Here is a 15,022-nt window from a genome sequence, read left to right on the forward strand (position 1 = left end):
GTCTATTTCTGTCTTTTAATAATGCCTCGCTGGGAAACCGGATCTGGCTTCACCATTCATTGATGTAGCTTAAAAAAAATGACGACAGTTTTGTTTTTCTGTTTTACAAAGTATGAAGTATTTCAGTAGGACAAAAAGAAAACCTGATCTGGGGTTTTATTGTAATTTGGGATTTGAAAGATAAAGTAAATGTTGAGCTCCCAAATCTTGTTTGCGGTCAAAAAACCCAACAACAACAAAACAAGGAAATGAAATGATGATGCCACAATATACACTTTTGCTCTGGGTGATATAAAAAAAGTAAACACGAAAGGAGTTGTGCTAAGTAAGCTAAAAGGAGATTTTTGGCAGCTGGCTATGAAGTTGCCTTTTGATTCTGTGCTGCATTTATATGTAAGATGGTACATATCGTGCCACGTGTACTAAGAGAATGACAAATATGCTCATTCTGCCTCCATGCAAATTGCTTTATATTTGTGACTTCAACATTAGTTGAAGTAGTAATCTAATAAACCATCCCAATCATCTTTCTATTGATAAAGCTATAACAAAGTGTTCACAAAAACATTTACCAAGGCTCAGCTGAAAGGAAGAAACGGATGAGCGAAATAAAATGATTAGTTGCAATTATGTCAATATGATTTACTAAATGCATAAGATATTCCATAAATAATTTGGCTGTCTCATTTAAAGGCAGCTTGCACCAAATCATAAACTGTGGGATGAATTCTGATGTCTTCTTTTATATGGGAAATTTGGAATAAGTCTCCTGTGCATAATGGGTCAGGCCCTTGTCCTGTTTCCAAAACTTCAAAAACAAAAAGAAAATGAGAGCAAGTCTATCCAGAAACATGGCTTTGGCCTCCAGAAGGAACACAGTTGTCTGAGGTCTACAACACGAACACATGTTTGTTGTGTAAGTAGCATTCCAGACCTTTCAGTTAACATGTTTTGGGCCTGTCCCAAAATCTTTTGGAAGAATTCCTCACTAAAATATACTTCATCTTGAGCATTTCTCTTCCCAGAGATGCCCCTTCGGATAATGGGAGAGCTATTATCAATTCTCTAATTCCCCAAATATCATGGAAATGTGATTACAGACAGCCTTCTAATGGCTAAAAGACAGTAACTTTAAACTGGAAATAAACAATTATTTGAGGCTTTAATGGGCTGGAAAGTAGGGCTTAGAGATTTAACGTTGTTCAAATAAATACATAGTATGTTAGCAAGCATAATCGTATTTACAAGCATTTGGGGAGCTTCCTTAAGCATATGGCTGAACACATAGGGATATATCTTATCCTCTCCATATGTACTTTTAAATCCCATTCATATTAATACAAGTAACATATGTGCATATAGACTAGACCATGTACAATCCTTCCTTTCTCATTATTTCCTTAGTAGGGATAATAATAAAACCATAAATACATTCCTTTTTGTTGTTTTATAAAACATTATGGGTCAATTCCTGATCCCATGAAAGTTGATGACCAAACTCTCATTGACGTTGTGGAGAGATTGTATCCTGTATGTATTGGAGAGGAGAAAGTCTGGTGGTTACAAAGCACCACCAGGAGTTGAGTCATAAACATTGGTTTATATTAGGAGAGAAGAGTTGGAATATGTGTTTGATTAGGTTTATGAGCTGGGACTGCTATATTCAGCAACTGAGAGTGAGGTACAGTGGTACTGTGCTGCTGAATAAAAATAGGGAAGTGTAACTCAGAAGAAAGGTTTCGATCAGCATTTGAGAAGAGGGAAATAGAACTGAGTAGACAGCGAACGTTTTGGAGTGGTTATTAGTTTTGTCCTAACGTTCTGTTAGTAAATGTTAACATTTCTGAAGACATTACTGCAGTCTCTTACTTCCTCTTTGTCCACTTCTACTTAACTGTGATCCAGCACAGGTCTCAAGGGATGGATCAGTGGATCAAGCACAGATGATCAATGCCACCGATTTGGAAGAGGAAAAACAATGTATCAGCACTTACGATCTATGAATCTTCTGAGTGCTATTTTGTTTTGTGAGAGTGATTCCTACCTTTTCTTTGTTGCAGAAAGTTCTAGTAAACCATCTGCTAGGTATTTTCAAATACTAGTATAACAACAAGCCTTAAGTCTGACTCATTTTTGTGCCTTTGGTAACACACGAGGCATACGCTTTTCCTCGGACATTCTCCCAGGGGTCTTCTTTCAAATAGGTACAGATTCTTACAAGTGTTTAACTTGGATCATTTAAAAAAATGTACATTGATCTGTTGCTGGTTGTTTTTTGTTTTATTTCCTACATGCTAAATAGTCCTTAAGGTACGTATGCAACGGAAGCGTTGTTGCTGGAGAAGCTACAGAAACATTTCTTTCTGAGGTTGTAAGGGGTTATCCAACAAATAGGACATAGTCTCATTGGAAGGTCGTTCTGGGAAAAGAGCACATTCATTTTCATTAGAATAAGGCTTTTCTTTCCCCTTCAGTCTCTTCCTTATCACTTACTAAGGTTGCCTTCTGCCATTGCGTTGCCCACAACTTTGTTGTCCAGAGAGCAGAAATATGATGAAGATAACTGCTTCCCTGGTGCAGTTTTAGTTGTGTCTGCTCCAAACAAATTATTAATATATTGAACCAATATATGCTCATTAATTATTTTGGAACGTCATCGATGTAGCGCTGATAAATGCTATAGAAAAGCCTATCAGTATGTATTTTACAGAAGTATTTAAAAAAAAAAAAAAAAAGTCAAAGGTGACAACTTTTATAGCCTTCAAGCATTGATCCAGATAAAAAATACTTCTTTTCAATAGAAATCGGGCAGTGTTTCAAGCAGTAATTACAGAGGATTCATGATTGGCCGCCGTTCAGTTAATTATAGGTCTATTCTAATGCTCTAAATTAAGTATAGTCTTAAATTCATTCTGAAATCAGGGAACACTTGATATTCTAAATATATGGCAATCAGCTTTCATTAGTTTATATTAACTAACCTTTAAATTAATTTATATTAAGTAACTAATTGCAATTAATAGTAATCAATTAACATTAACTAACCTTTCCAACTTTTTTATAGTTTTTACTTGTACTTCTGTTTGTGATTAAAATGCACAAGAGAATGCACAGTCATTTTTAATTCTTGGGCCATTTTGTGCATGTTTAAATTGAGACTGTAAAATCTAGTCGTATGAACTGTGGTGTCTTCTGTGTTCAAATCTCCAGTTGGCATCACCCAGTTGCTTTTTCACAGTTCTTTCATTCACTTCTAATAGGTAGAAGCTGACCTTCGGCACAGCTGTTATCATTATCTGTTATGGGGAATCCCTTATATGTTTGTTGGTGCACTCAGAGATAAAAATTCATGCACAAAAGTAAAGTAAAATTTTCAGTAGTTCTTTCTGGCAAGGGAAAATGATTCATCAAAGTAGACTGCTGGCCAGGGTAATTTTAGTTCTGTTTTGTTGTTTTCTTGGCATGTTAAGGATGTGTCATTTTTTGAAATACATGTCACCTTAGGCTGTTGAAACTGGCAGTCCTATTTAATATGCCCAGCAGAATACTTGCAACAGTCTTGCTCTGTTTTGGGTTGTTGGTCTCATGAAAGGAAAGTCAGTTATGTCTGTGTTCATAACTACCCCATACCTCATGTGCTTGTGAGATTGGCTCATGAGTTGAAAGGCATGCTTTTGAATTCAGATATTTTACCCTTTTGTTATGGACCAAAGGTAAAAATATTTTTTTCTTCTTACTACTTAGCTTTTATAGTAACAGATAATCACTTCTAACAAAAGTGAAGAGATAATATTAAACCTGCTGTGTTTTTCATTGCTGGACTTCTTTGTTTGTTAACGTGAGGGCTAAATAAAGATTCATGTTATCAGAGATATTTTATGTATTTCAAAATGAGCACACTTTATTTCCATCAACTTGTTTGAACTGGGATAATTAATAGCTCTTTTAATTGAAATCAATCCTTAAATGATATCCAGTCTGCTCTGATTGATGTGACAATCCACTGCACTGATAATCTTATCACCTCCATCTAGGTGAAGTAATGGTGAGATCACTCATAAAATTCTTCACAAGTACTTGCTGAAGCACCATCTTTTCTAGAGGCATAGGTATCAGAAGCAATGACTATTCCACCTTGTTGTTTGTTTTTTTTTAACAACTCATAGGCCTCTGGGCTTAGTTATGAACTTGACTGGTAGACTGAAGACTTGAAGATTTTTTTCCAAGGCTTTTGCTGAGTGGTACCAAATGAACTATTGCAAATGATAAGCAAATAGTGAAGCTATCCTCAGTGTACGTTTCTTCTCCATTGCCTCATGCAAATAGAGAGTTGATATTTAAATTATGATTTTTCAGTTAGAGCATGATTCAATACTAGCAAAATGTAGGTATATTTCTCAAATATCTCCTTTCAGATTTTCCTAATATACGATAGTGGAAGTTTTGCTTTTTAATGCCAAATAGAAGCATACATCTCAGCAACTCAGGATGCACAACAAACGAGCTTACAATACCTTTCTTCTAGCACATGTAGTTTAGATTCTACTTCTTGACTTGGATGTAGTTGCAATTCCTAGTGGAGTAACACTCTATCATCTTAATTTCAATTGTGTAGGGGATGTCTGCTCTAAAGAGAAACCAAAGCAAAACAAGTCCTCTATGGGTTTTGGTTATCAGCTTCCTGAGCTATTGATGTCTATAAAATGATGCTGTTATTAATTCTGCTGTGTAAGAGAAAATTCAAACGTGCCATGCACATAAGCATGCATGCTCACAGCCCATATGCATATGTATGTGTGCAGGTGTGTGTAAATGTGTGAACGCATGTGTGTTTCTCTAAATGGATGATTTTCTATTTCCAACTATGTATTTTGTAGAAATATTTCTATCCATGTATTTCAGGGTTTCTCTTCAGGTTTGATATGATTGCTAGAACTTTAGAACCGTTTTCCCCTTTTTACTTTCCTGAAGCGAATTTTTTGTCAGGGCAGTATAACTGTAAAAAGACTTTTTTCTTATTTACATGAATTTTCCTCTAGCTTTCTTTTTCACCACTTTTATGTTTGACCTATTAGTGTTTTTAGGCTTTGCAAAGCCTAAAATGTGCTCTCTTCAGCAAAACCATCTGGTTTTGTTTCCTGTGCCTCCACAATGATATGTGTATTATTATCAAGGCCACCCCTGTGGTTCTCTAAGTGGTCTTGTTTGAGTGGTGGTCTTACAATTCAATTGGAGTGATTGAAAGGTTAGACTAAGGCTTCTTTCAAGTATAAGGTTTCCATAAATTATGTATTGTTGTCAAATTTTTGAGGCTGGCCTATTATGCCATTGTTAGCTTGAGTGCAACATCTCCTTAAATAACAAACTAAAGTAGTCCTCCTGACAAGTTCCTCTTTTGTGGCACGCTGCTCTTGTAGACAAACAAATTAAGGCATTTTTCAGAGTAACTTTAAATTCATGCTGTGTTACTATGGTTTGAATTTTCCACCATGGCTGGCAACCTTTTCAAAAAATGGGGTGTTCCACTTTCTGGACAGTCTCATAGTGGTTTTCATTTGGGGCAAATGCAGCTGAGACTGTGGGGAAGAGGTGAATACCACAATGGAGTTGGGATTACCCAGGCCAGGGAGCAAGGACACCACGCAGACGTCTCAGCCTGCTGCTGCACCTCGAGGGAAACCACTGTCCCACTGCTGGGTGGAGCGAGCCCACTGGGAAATCAGTCTGCACAAGGTTCAACAGGAAAGCTCTCACAAAAGCTCTCTTGAGTATATGTAAATCATGAGCATTTGCGGTTGGTTTGTGTTTTTTTTTTTTTTATTTTTTACAGAAACTTTCTTGTCTACACTAATTTTATGAATTCAGCATGTTTGGGGCAAATTTTACAGCAGTGTTCACATAAACATCCCTACTCTTCCTCATACAAAGTTTTAAATTCTCATTTGTAAAGCAAGGAAACCCTGAATTCATGGAGAAATAAATTATTGTGGTTTATGGGAGAGTTCATACAAATGAAGCTGATTCACTTCAATTGAGATCTCTCCATTCTTTCTTTCCTCTTTCTCCTGTTATGGATGGGGAAAAAAGTCAAAAATAAAAAAGTAAGAAGGTGTGTCTACCTTTGAGCTTAAGTTTTTTTAATTCAATCAGGTGGTATTTGGCAACATTTTAAAGAACTGAAAGCAGCATCTTTTATTGGGAAATGCTTGGCAACACCAAGAGCAGGTACTGCTACCAGCCCCACCTTTATAATCCAGGTAGTTTATTAACCAATCTGTGATTTTCAGATTTATTTGAATCTTAATGCACAATGCACCGCTTTGAGAAAGCTATGTAGCATAGTTGGTTTTAATTTTAATAGGGGGGAAAAATCCCTTAAAACAGATCATTAAAACATAATGAGGACATTTTTAAAACCCTATAATGGTTGAATTTACCCTGGAAGTCCAAAATAGTTAATGGCATTGTTATGTCTGTGTGGTAACATCCTCACTCCGCTGTAATTGCTTTCATTTGAAATGTAGCCAGTAAAAAAATTGTGGGCACTGAATTCCCAGAACCAAAGATTGCAGCTCTCCAAAAATTTCAAGTCATTCCGCTGAAAGAAATATTTCAGACAATAACTTAAAATGTCAGGGCTCACTTTTATTGTGCTCTAACTGTTAATATTCTATATATTATTAAAAACATTGGTTATCAGCAGAGTGATTATGCTTTCCGTATCTGAGTATGGAAAAGAAACAGGATTTTTTGTTGTTGGTTGAGTGGGAAACATTCCCCAAACCCACAGGGTGCTCTTAATATGCCACTTTTAGTTTTAGCAGAAATACTTGAATTTTCTCTGTAGGTGTTTTTGGTTGAAGTCTTGACCTTACAACCAGCATTAATGGTCCAAAGATAGAGCAGCTGAACTTTCCTGTCAGCCTTCTGTGGCTGACATTAGTCTTCCCATGGGGAAGGCTGACTTGGTTACCAGGTTAGGCATGCAAGGAAAGCTTAGTGCTGTCGAGTGCATGACTCCTCTCTCTTCCTCAGAAAACCCAAGTGATTTCTACAACAGAAACAATTGTTTGTTTCCTCAGGAGTATGAAGAATGATGCATTTACAAAAGTAGAAGAGCAGCCTTAACGTTTTCTTCTTCCTTGTCCCCAGTCACTAAAGCAGTGTAACTGGGATTTGCCTGCAGCCCTGGAAGAGGAGAATTAACTGAACAGTGTTTCCCTGAAATTATCCAGGGCCTGCAGCTTATGAGAGAGCTGTGCAAAGCAGCTGGGACATCCCTCAAATGCTCTCAGCTCCTTCCTGCACTCGGATGCTCAGTGGTGCTGCAGAGCCCAGCAGCTGCCTTCACCAGCAGGGTAGCTCCTGCTGCCAGAGAGCTCAGTGGCAGTTTCATTGCTTTGAGCAAAATCTGAATGTTTTACTTTAAAAAACCAAGGTTGGTGGGCTAGATATCTGTTTTCAACATCTTCTGTTGTGCAGTAGGATTAAAGGATTACTGGTAGTGGATTTGAGGAAGCAAAATTAGGAGAGAGCTCAATCCTCTTCTGCTGATAGGAAACGTTACCTGTCTGCAGGGAAAAATTGTAACGGCTGGTGGGATTTTTGGTTGGTTTTGTTTTGCCTGGCTTACTTTCTCTGGTTTAATACAACAAGTAGGGCAGGGTAAATTCAATCATTTGAAACCTCAAAGAACTGTGACCTCCAACTAGGAACTTCTGCTCTGAGCGTTGGTGGAGGCTGCTGTGTCCCTAGAAGGGCTGGAATCATTCAACCAACTTCTTGTTGCACTGATGTTACTTACAGTTCTATAAAATGAACTGACACCATTATGGAAGATATGTTTGCTCTCAAAGTTTGCTTATAATAGCAAGTGTTGTACTTTTTAGATGCTGATATTTCAAGATACTTCAAGTTGTGTTGTTATTTCTTGATCTACAAATGAGTTCAATTTTTTTTTAGTCTCAAAAGACATTTTCTTTTTCCGTGCATATTCTGGTCAGATTTCTTTAAGACATGACAAATTGCATCAGAAGGCCATTATCTCTTAATTCTACCTTAACCTCTAACAGGTGAGATGTTACTGTACACTGTAACTCTTCATCAAGATGACCCTTATGCTATATATAACACCAGGCATACATGTTGCTTTTGACATTATGAGGAGTTGTTCCAAATCATACAATCGTGCTGTACTGTGCCTTATTTTACAAGAAAAAGCAATGCTTTGTGCTGCTAATGCTATGTTTTCTCTCCATGTGATACAGGCATACTTTCCCTCTCACCATTAATTTATTCTGCTGCTCTTATTTCCTTACTTTTCCATATCTGGTGGCAAATTCTTTTTTTCTCTGAGGTGTTTTAAATTCAAGGAACATAAGGTTTTTAATATATCATACTCATTTTAAAGGGTAAATAATTGACACAGAAAAAATATGTGAGTTCCTTTTTTGTTTTATTGCCAATATTATTATTGACATCCTAGGTAGATGTATATTAAAACTTCTACCAATTGAAAACTGTTTGTTTCCCTGACGAGTTAGTCTCAGTTTGTTGAAAAGTGGCACAAGGCACAAGAGAGGATGACCATTGCATGACAGATGTGTGTGCATATATGGCAGATCTCTCTTCCAACATGCGAAAGTGCTGGGTTGAGTGCTGAGTACCATGCCTGGTAGCACTGTAGACCTCTGGTTGCTGGCAAGCTGCTTAGAGTAGTCAGGCTTTAATATGGACCACAGCTGGGGAATTACCCCTGCTCCTTTCTAGGTACATCCCATATACTTGTTTTTGATGTTTTATTTTGGCCTGTGGTACCTTGTAGAGCTTTCCAGTGACTTCTGCGCTACAGCGATGGTGTACACCACTGGAACGTGGCCTTCTGAATCAACCGTGCTGGTAGCAGAAATCTCTGATTTGCAAGGACGAGTCTGCTACAAGCAGGGCCCAGCAGTATGCTGTTCCTGGGATGAGAGCTTGGAACATGAAGGAGCTTGCCTTCTGAGACACTTTCCCACACTAACTGCAGTATCTGTTGCCTGATCTCCAGATTATTTCTGTCTTTCTGAAGCAATTCAGGAGCAGGCGAGTATCAATTAAAAACCATCGTTGCTTGAAGGCTTGTGCAAGTTCATATGGTCCAAGCATGCTTAATGACAGACTTCATGTAATGTGTAGAATTCTAGTGGAGTTTTACAAATGTAGGTATTAAAGCATTTTCAAAAGCAGTCTATTTGATCCAGAAGACAGCAGGAAGGGGTGAGAGCATATGCTTCAAGTTTGCCATCAGGGACCCACAGTCACCAGGAGTAAACTTCCGTGAGGACTGCAGAGCTGTGTCCCCTCCTTACCCTCCTGGCAAACCTGAAGACCAAGCATGCTGCAAGCCAACAGCAGAAACTGGTCTGGAGTGAGAGCTTGTGCTAACAATATGATTATTGACTTCAGTGGGACTGACTTCATCCATTGCATCGAACATTTATACACGGGGAGGAGGAGGTTGGCAGACGAGAAAAGAGGCTCTGTGCCCACACACATTTACGCAGTACACCTGTGATAGGGACAGCCACAATTTGGCTCTAAAAGTGACCTCAAGCAACATTAAAATTCCATTTAACGTGTTACCAATGTAAACAGGAAGCGCAATAAAGCGTTTTCACCTGGCCCACTCTGTGCCAGTTTTCAGCCTCAAGTATGACAGAATGATGAAATTGGTGCACAACTGCCCACTCTTTGTAATTAAGCAAATTACACTTTCCTCAAAGAAGGCTTTTTTGTTGCTGATTTCCATAAGGTCACATCTAGAGAAGGGCAGCGTAAAACCAACAGGCACATGTGTAAAAGTGTAGCTGGCTGAAGAACAAGTTTGAGTAAAAAGTCCACCCAAAATTAAGTTACATTAATCATCATTGTTACCACATTCACTTTTGGAATGATTATTTTTTTTTAAAAGTGTTAAATAGTAATAGAATCGTGCACATGTCATTTGCCTTTAAAATACACTATACAGTGAAAAAAAAAGCCTCAGTTACTTGGTTTTATTTATTCATAAGAGGTTTCTAAACAAATTGTGTAATGAAATTGCATACTGACGATAGGCATTTAGTTACACTGATTTGTAGCAGTCGGATCATTTAAATACAATGTGTGATAAATATTTCAAGTTAGGGGAAAAAATCCAAATTCTGAAAGCACTATTTTAAGAAGGGCTTGAATAGTTGTTTATGCTCTTTAGTTGCTTGTAAAACAGTTGACTCCTGCACGAGTTGATAGTTTTATTAGTAGTATCTTGAAGTGATCCTTTTTGCCTAGATATGGGTTTTCACTGGGGTACTGGTTCGTATAAAGTCTGTTTCACAGAAATAGTCCACTAACATGTCACTGCAAATTTTGGCTGTGTTAGTATTAGAAAGTCCTGCTGGAGTTTACACTGTTATTACACTTTCTTGGAGGGAAAAATAACACAAACTTTTCTATTTCACAAAGGGAGATAAAAACTGGAAAATAAAACTGCCTGTAAACAAGAATAAAATAGCAGTGTTCAGGCACAGGATGAAAGCTTGCATCTGGAATCCCACCCAGAACCAACTTAGCAGCAGCCAGAAGAAGAATGGTCTGGCAGAGCAAAGCAAATTTGTTCTCAGAAGAAACATAGCTAAAGCTGCATCCGTGTGTCAGGGGACAATGCAGGATGAGGTTTAAGACCCTAGTTGATTAGGGAGCACTGTGGTCTTATCACATGCTCTTGCACTCCCTTGGGGCAAAGCAAACCGTAGCTTGCTATTGGGCTTTTTATTGTGCCTGTGGAAGGAAACTGAAATTCTCCAGACAAATTTAGTTGAGGCACAAAATTAGAACACACACACACACACACACACGAAAAAAAAAACCAAATATTTACACTTGGTTTTGACAATTTATTTTCATATGGAATTGAGAGATGCTAACGAAGGATGTGCTCAGTAGAAAGCTTTGCCTTGAGAATTGCTTTTAACTGTAATTTGATTTTAATTTCTGGTTCTGCAGAAGCCCATTTACTGGCATATGAATACTTGACAATTCTGCAAAATGGCTTATTTTGTACTGGTCATAGAGACCCTGTTCAGAAAGTCTCTGTGCCACACTCAGTAAGGGTGCAAGACAGTGAACACAAGTTCTCTGTGTGTAGCCCACCAGAAAAAACAAGCCTACCAGCTGCCACTGTTAAAATAACTGCATCTTTTTAAAAGATAATAAAACTAGTCAATGTGGCATAGACCAAACTGAGAACACCAAGGTAATCTCTGCCAGCTAGCAGAAGCCCCAGGTAACTATCAGCCATGATTTTGGTAGACATTTATACCAGATATAACTCTGAAAATTAAAAATGAATACATGATGAACACATCAGTTTTGATGGTTTCAAAAAATAATCTATGTATTATATTTATTCCTGACCTGTAACCTTTTCTGCTCTATGACACAGATGCCTTGAAGCAAGCCTGCATATGCATGTGTTGCTAGTCCTTCCATCTTGTGTTGTGGAGAATGACAAGAGTACAGTGTTCTGTCCTCCCCAGCTTTGCATGGGAACTGTGGAGCATCTGAGGTGTTACTGAAATTTTAATAGAAGTGGGTGCCAAGTCTGTAACAAAAACATCCTTTTTTGCTAGAGGTTCATTGGCCACTGGAGCCCAACAGGTGTCAACAAATAAAAAGTGTCAGTTTGTTTAGACTAAAATTTTTTTTTGCTTTTTAGTTGCTGAAAACTCACTCTTAACTTTATTGTGATACTGCTGTAAATCCTCTAGTTCCCATAGTCAGATGGGAAAAAGTATATAAAAATCAGTTGGTAGAAAGTGAGTATGAGAGGGAGAAATCAAGAGTACTTGAATTTTTTAACAAGAAAAAACTTGAATTACTTGCTTTCCTTCAAGTTTCCAAGATTTTGAGCTTCTTTACCTGTTACATGCCATTATTAACCAGAAGAGCTACTGTTGCATTTAGAATGAGCACACCAAGCCATCTGTCCAACCAAATTTGAATTAAAACAAATCAACAAAATGAAGAGGCCCTGAGCAAGAAAATATGTCTGCCCAGAGAAACATTAAACTTTTAAACATAGATAGTCTGGATTTGTTATTTAGTAGCTTGTGTAATTATAATGTTTGTTGCTTTATTTAGCTGAACAGTTTGGCACTGGCTACCTTTGTTCTCAGCGTACAGAAGATTTGGCACATTACATACAGTGAATGGTACAACCAGAGAGGGGAGACCTGCAGAGGACATCCTCCCAAGGCGGGTTGGCAGGCAATAGCAGAACATCCTTTTCATTGAAAGCAGCTCATCAGGAAAGCACTGGTCCTGCCTCTCTGTATTGAGCTGAATGCAGATGAGAGACATGATTAACACTAATGAGTGACAGGGGATTTATTGTTTACCTAGAGATAAGGTATGGGCTTCCTTTGTAGGCACTTTCTGCCAAGTAGTTTGATCCTCGTTCACTAAGCCTTCTATTACATGTTGATGCTTTTTTGGGCAGCGATGGTTGTTGCTTTAAGTGATTTCTTCCACTAAAATCTTTTCATCACTTGGGCTTTTTTATTTTATTTTTATTGCAAATTGTCTAAGCTGTTTGTCATTTGGGCCAAGGAAGTCTGGAGGTCCTTTACATGCATCACATGTTTCTGCATCCAACAGTGCTTTTTCTGTTCAATGCTTGCCCTCCTCCCCAAAGCTGAAATAAATCAAAGTAGGTTGAGACTCAGTCGCAATAAATCAAGACCTGTCCAAAACTGGAGCCTGCCCAGTCAAAATGTCATAGCTTGGCTTTCACTGAGGATTAATTAAAGGCCTGATATAAAGCCCAGATGTGCTACAGAAGAGTAGCAAACTGCCTGCTGGTGGCTATACTAAAAACCAAGTCTCCCCATGAATCTGCCCACCCAAGAACATGGAGGAGGATAAGGCTGAGGAAAGGGAAGAAGGGAGGGGAGGGAAGAAATAAACTGAATCAAGCTTGATTTTATAGCTTCTACACTGGCAGAAAACAAGACAAGCTTTATGCTAGTGCACCTCTGAAAAAATACAAAGCAGACATGTGTATATTTCTAACGGCAGCAGAGAACATAATTGTTAAAGTGTTCGGCATTAATTGGGAGTGGGAGAAGGCTAACACAGCAAGTGAACTTTTGCACTTTTTATGGTTAAAAAAAAAAAAGCTTAAAAATATATTAAGTGGTATGCCCAGTGTCCGAGCTTGCTCAGTGCCTGTTTTATACTAAAATACTGAAAGTTATCTTGATTAAAATGGTTTAGCTGAAGATTCCTGAGGCTCTGGCAGGGACAGATACGGAAGTGTGCGTGCATTTAAATTCAATATGTTTGAATACAAATACATGAAATATACATAAATTACCTGGTGCTTACATTATGGCCTTTGTAGAACTCCAACTTTACAGAATCACAGAATGGCTGAGGTTTAAAGGAACCTCTGGAGATCATCTAATACAATCTCTAGAGCATCACAGCATCACACAATGTTTCAGTGTTTAAATGAATAGTGTGCACAGACTGAATACTTCTTAAAAAGTTCCAAGAGCTGAAAGAGTACTACAACTTAATTGAGACTCTCTTTTCTCTCTTTTGCAGGCACAGAGCTACAAGTTTTTGCAAAAAGAAATTTTCAAGATAATAGTATCTGTTTAGATTGAAGTTAAATACCTTCCTTGAATAACATTAATTCAACAATAGCTGCCCTGTTTTCTGTTTCTTTACATTTACCGAGTCTTGAATATACATACATGCTCCAATGAGATGTGGTGTTAAAATTTCCTAAAACTGAACAATTGGTTCTGGAATGGCAGAAGTGATCTTCAGGGCTGCCTGGACCTGTGTGCTCTTTTGATGGATATGTAGTGATTCCACTGCTTGTAAAGCAGTCAGCTGTGAAAGCGTAGATACTCCTTGGCATGGGATACTCCTATGTATATCTATGTATATACTGATGTATATTCATATGTATCTATTTATATATTTTCGGTGAGACCAAGCTGTTAGTCATATGAATAACTCAGTGATACCCTTTTTGAGACATGAAAATCTTTCTAGTCTCTCCTCCACCTAGCATAAATGAAAGTCAGCTTTGAAAGATGAAAGGGGGTGATGAAGGTCTTATTTCTGTAAATTGTGAACCAAAAGTATACAGTTTTTCATTAAGGCCCTGAGAAGGATTGATGAAAACTGGGATTTGAGGGATGTTTGGTGGGAGGTTTCAAGGTCCTGCTCTCTCTGTGTCTTGTCCTTGTTGCATGTGGTAAATGCACGTCTGTACCAACTTGGCAAAGCAGACCAGGGCAAGCCCTGGCTGTAATACTGGATATAACATTGGATGGCTAATGGGTGATAAGTTTTGCTCTTTAGCAGTCTGTTCTTTGTGCAGTGAGGGGAAAGCCCATGATCTATATACATTTCCTCTTGAGTGACAAGGTGTTTCAGAGAAACTTGCAATGCTTTCTTATCAGTATATGCTACTTCATAGGTCACTGAATGACTGTTTACAGTTGGTTGCCTCATGCATGGTCTCCAAAGGAGGACTTCAAGCCACCTTCAAAGCTCCCTTTGACATCCTAGATTTCTGGCAGTGCCTTCGTGTTCTCTTCTTGCTAGTGAACCATTCTCCATTGCCCACTCTGCTCTGTGCAGTGCAGCCTCACCCTGAGCACTGAGTGCAGATTTGGGACACTGCAATATAAGGAGGATCAAACTATTAGATAGAGAGTATCCAAAGGAGGACTATAAAGATGAGGAAGGATCTGGTGGGCAAGGTGTGTATGGAGCAGCTGAGGGCCCAGGGCAGAGGAGCTGAGGGGAGGTCTGATGGCGACTGCAGCCATCAGGGCTGCAACAGGGAGTGGAGGGGCAGCGCTGAGCTCTGCTCTGTGTGACAGCGGCAGAGCCCGAGGGAATGGAATGGAAGGGTCAGGTTGGGGGCTAGGAAGAAGTTTTTTTCCAGAGGGCAGTGGGCATGGCCCCAGCTGCCAGA

At 38.5% G+C, this 15,022-nt stretch overlaps 1 protein-coding gene across 1 annotated transcript in view; it reads left to right on the forward strand.

The window, feature by feature from the left end:
- Positions 1-15,022, forward strand: part of GMDS (GDP-mannose 4,6-dehydratase) — a 390,054-nt gene that overhangs the window by 170,511 nt on the left and 204,521 nt on the right. The gene's annotated exons all lie outside the window — the stretch shown is intronic.

This window comes from Centrocercus urophasianus, unplaced genomic scaffold (genome assembly GCF_019232065.1).
Source record: "Centrocercus urophasianus isolate 14NV4802_14NV808 unplaced genomic scaffold, USGS_Curo_1.0 seq_11, whole genome shotgun sequence".
Taxonomy (NCBI): domain Eukaryota; kingdom Metazoa; phylum Chordata; class Aves; order Galliformes; family Phasianidae; genus Centrocercus; species Centrocercus urophasianus.